Genomic DNA, 4,613 nt, shown 5'->3' with positions numbered 1-4,613 from the left:
AGCTCTGAAAGTTGTATACACCAATCAGAAGAACAAGACAAAATTACGAATGGAGCCATGACATTTTATAAAACAAAATTTTATATAACTGAAGGATCCTTCCTGGGACTAGCTAATTGTCTTTACAAAAAAATAAAAATAAAAAAAACAGAATAGAGTGAAATTCCAGTGTTCCAAATCAACTTGTTACACATCAATATAAACCCACAGTGTCCTGGCAAACAACATGCTTTCATTTTCTGTCTCATCCTAGAGCCCGAATCCTGATTCATTTCAGCAGAGACTCCACAGGCAACAGGAAAGATTGTGGCATTAAAATATTCATTTATACTTTTGTGGTAGTTCAACAGTGGTCTTATTTCTGGGCAAGCTTGCAAAAACCATACAGGGTTGGAAACATCATAACTTAAATGGGTGCTAAGACTCAAATGAGAAAAAGGAAAAAAGAAAGAAAAAATAGAAACAAAAACCTCTGGGAATAGATGGGCATTTAAAGGAACCATAAGAAGGCCAACAATATTTAAACCCCCTTTTTTAAAAAAGAGATTTTTTTTTGGCTTAAAATATTTCACTCTAAATGAATTTATGTCAGCTATCGATGAAAGAATGTCACTAATACACTGTGGACACCTTTTGCAATGTAAATCCATGCCCTTTTTTATACATGGTGAACTTCAACGTAGCAATATTACAACAAATGCTACAGTCTAAAGCTCAAACACATTTTTAGCAATTTTGAAACTGAATTGCGTACAAACCAAATAAAATGTATATAACAAACATTTCCACCTAGGACTGTAGGGACACTTGAGCCTTCCTCATTGATCTCAGGGCCTTTTCACGCAGGTGCTTTTCTAAGCCATCAAGGTTATCTTCAGCCTCACTTTCAGCCTCCTTCTTAGGCTCTGGCTCTTCCTGTGCTGACGCAGTTGTGGGAGCAGCAATGGCTGCAGGGGTTACAGCAGCTGCAGCAGCTGCAGTTACAGCCTTTTCCTTCTTATGCTTTTTGTGCCTCTTGTGCTTCTTATCCTTTTCGGGTTTCTTATCCTTCTTTTACTTCTTTTTCTTTCCACCTCCTTCTGGGTCTGAATTCCTTGCCAGTGATGGGCTTGGTCTTGGGCTTTTAGCTTTTTTAACCAGTACCACTGGTACCCAGTTGGTAGAGGGTGACTGAGACTGGACAGGAGATGGAGGTGCTGGGGGGTTTTTAGATGCTGGCTCAGGAGATCCTGAGACAGATCGGGGAGATGAGACCCCCCCCTTACCAACTGAGGGCTTGGTGAGGCAGCTTTTTTTGTCTTTTTGGGTTCTGGAGTCCTGGAGACTCTCCTAATGGGCCTAGAACATGGAGTTGGGGACTGCCTTCTTTGGGGTGATGATGATGACCCTCTTCAAACAGCTAGAGGACTTGAGGAAGTCTGAGGAGCTCGATGCCATGGTGAAGGCGAATGCTGTTTGTTTGGTGGTGGTGACCAGGCCTCCCGGGTAGATCGGCTCTGGGAAGACCCTTTCCTGTGCTTCGATGACAATGAAGGCGAACGTCTCTTGGTGACTGGGGAGCTTCTTTGTTTGGGAGGTGGCGAACGGGAGACCCGACGGCTTGGTGGTGGAGATGGTGATGTCCTTCGTTTAGGAGGGGGAGGGGGTGAGGCTGTTCTTTCTCTTTGGAGGTGGAGAAGGAGACTATCTCCTCTGTATTGGAGGAGAGTATCCTCTTGGGAAAGGTGAGCGACCACGTGGGGGAGGGGAAGGAGTCCTTCGTTGTGGTGGTGGTGTGAGACCCGCGGCGACGAGGCAGAGGAGCAGGAGGAGAACGTCGCCTTCGGGCGGGCGGTGAGCAGGGACTTCTCCGTCTACCACGAGGGGAAGTCTCTTTCTGGCGCTTTCGAACTGATGGAGAGGCACTTCGGGAAGAGGAATGTCTCCGCCGCCGGCCTACCTCACCATTCTTCACGTGGGACCTTTTGGGTCGCTCATCTTCCGAGGAAGAGGAGGAGCCTGAATCAGATCTTCATCTGGTTCTGTCCGGATCATCTGGATCTTCTACTGGTTCTGTCGTCTGTATTGGCGTCTCTGTTGCACAGAATCTGCTGCAGCCATTTTACCACCTTTATATTCTTCTGATTCAGATAAGTCTACTTTTCTGGGCTTGGGTGCTGGTGAAGGGGACTCTCTTTTCTCAGTACCTTTAGGTTTTGTCACTTTACCTGAAGTTCTCCCTGGAGAGACAGAAACACGACTTTTCCTTGTACGGTTTGACTAGTGGGGTGTCGGGGAATGACGAGTTTTTGGAGGTGGAGTTGCTGGAGGTGATGGCCTATGCCTTCGCCTTGGAGGACTTGCTGAAGGAGATAACCTACGAGTTTTTCGAGGGGGGCTGGATGTCCTCTTTGGAGGCTTCTTTGGAGGTGACCGGGAACGAGACAAAGAAGATGATGAGCTACTCCCAGACAGGATGTCGATGAATGCCTTCTTCATCTCACTGGAAATCTACTCCTTCTATGCCTTGGTGGAGGAGGCGTTCCTCTCGGTGGAGTTCTTCTTCGAGGAGATGGCCGTCTCCTTGGGCTTGGCCACCTTCTGGGTGAGTATCTTGATCAGGATCTATGGCGCCTTCCCGGTCAAGTATGAGAACGTCTCCGGGATCTTGACTTGGAACGCGACCGAGATCTTGGTTGGGTCTTCTCCTTTTCCTTTTCCTTTTTTCTGGAGTTTTTCTCTGGAGAAGGTTCTTTAGGCTCTGGTACTGGTTCAGGCTTGGGAACTTTCAGGATGTCACTAGTAGAAGTGGCCTCTTGTACTGAAGGTTCTTTTACTTTCACTGATGGCTCTGGGAGTTCTGGTTTTTTCCTTCTCTGGAGCAAGGGGAGGACTCTGGCTCTTGGTTCTGTGACGGGGAGATTAAGAATGACTGCGCTTTCTCTCTCTCTCCTGACAGGGGAAGATAGTCTTCTAAGGGAAGGAGATCTGGATTTGCATCTTCTTGGGCTTTGAGACTGCTCCCTTTTTTCTGTGCTGCTTTCTTTTTCTTCCTTATCCCTCTTATCCTTGTCTCCATCTTGCTTTTTCATAGATGCCAACTTTTCTTGTGCAATCTGTCTCTGATTTATTTCTTCTTTCTTCAGTTCTAGGAAAACAGAAGGGATTCCAGCAATGTTTTCCTGTGCACTTAAGAGCAGGGGCCACAGTTCTCCCATAAATTCTGTAGCATTTTTTCCATTCAAAAACCCAGTCAGGTTGATTTGCATCATTTTGGAGTCTGGATTCTTCACTTCCAGCTGGTTGAATATAAACTCAATCACAACATCATCTTCAAACCCAAGGATTTCTGTTACTCGTTTTGTTATCCAAGGCTTTATAAACTCCAAATTTACTTTGCTCATGTCCACCTGTTTTTGTAGGCATTCTGCGAATTTCAGCTGCTTCAGTAGCTTCTTCTGTTCTGCACTTGTTCCGCGGAAGGATCCCAAGTCCCTCTTGCGGCCTCGCTCTGAGATCGCTCCCTATCCCAAGGTGCACCGGCGCCGCGATGGAGGGTGGGACCTGCAGGGAAAGCCGAGCCCGAGCGCTGGGTCGCAGAGCGTGCCAGCTCTGATTTTGTAGATAGAAATTTTAGTATCTTCCTGTTTGTGTGCTTAGTGTTCAATAATCATAATTTGCTACAAATGTTCAAAAGTTGGAGTTTTTAATACCCCACTTGTTGAATATTTTGATTAAAGATTCTCAACTGATCTTAGCAAAATGCAATAAATACAGGACACATTTATAAAAATATTTAACACCAATATCAGACACTTAGGTTGACTAACGAAGGGTTTTGTAAAGTCTCAAATATTTTAAAAATCTGGTATTACACGAACAGCAAAGAGAGAAAGCATGTTCTACAGTACCGTTTATGGTTCAGTTACTCTGTTTATATATAAAAATTTTGTTAAGCTTTGTTATCTACAGCTGATAATTTCATCACTAGATGATTGGAAATTATTTGGATGTAATTATGAATTATGCGTTCATATTTCAAGCCAATTTGAAGTTCATTTTTTTGGTCCATGGATTTCTTAATTTAGCAAGAATACTACTTTTATCATTATGCTGTAGCCTACCAACATGTGCATTCCTTTTATCACCACAGAAAAAAATACTTTAATCTTTAAAATTTTCACCAAATTTAAGTAGCAATCACAATATTGTCAAATGTTTCATCTTCAACAGGGTGAACTTCTAGACACCTTTGATTCCACGTTTCAGAAGAAAAATATGAACAGTTATTAGAATTAATTGATTTTTATTAGATTAATACTTCCATTTCTGTTGACGTCTAATAACATTGATATAAAATCAGCACCTTTTAAACATTTGTGAAGCTATTCCTCTCCTGATGAAACCAAACACAACAGCCTATACACATGTTCATAAAAAATTGGAACGAAAAAAAGCAAAGCAAAATAGGACAACTGTCATCAGATCAAAATGATAAGTCACGTTTCATAAACTGATGTGTAAATACATCTTCTGCAACTGCATGTGTTAAATGATTGCCTTTTTGCACAGTCCTTTTAAAATGAATTCTAATATTTTGAGTAGGTGCTGATTTTTTTTTTAGTGTATCTGTG

The 4,613-nt window shown here is 43.0% G+C and overlaps 1 pseudogene; it reads right to left on the bottom strand.

Moving 5' to 3' along the window:
- Positions 1-789: 789 nt before the first annotated feature.
- Positions 790-3,436, bottom strand: LOC102986155 (serine/arginine repetitive matrix protein 1-like; annotated as a pseudogene).
- Between the last annotated feature and the right edge of the window lie 1,177 nt (positions 3,437-4,613).

The sequence above is a fragment of the Physeter macrocephalus genome, chromosome 10, assembly GCF_002837175.3.
Source record: "Physeter macrocephalus isolate SW-GA chromosome 10, ASM283717v5, whole genome shotgun sequence".
Taxonomy (NCBI): Eukaryota; Metazoa; Chordata; class Mammalia; order Artiodactyla; family Physeteridae; genus Physeter; species Physeter macrocephalus.
Note: the sequence above shows the minus strand (reverse complement) of the source record. Positions and strands in the feature narration are given on the sequence as shown.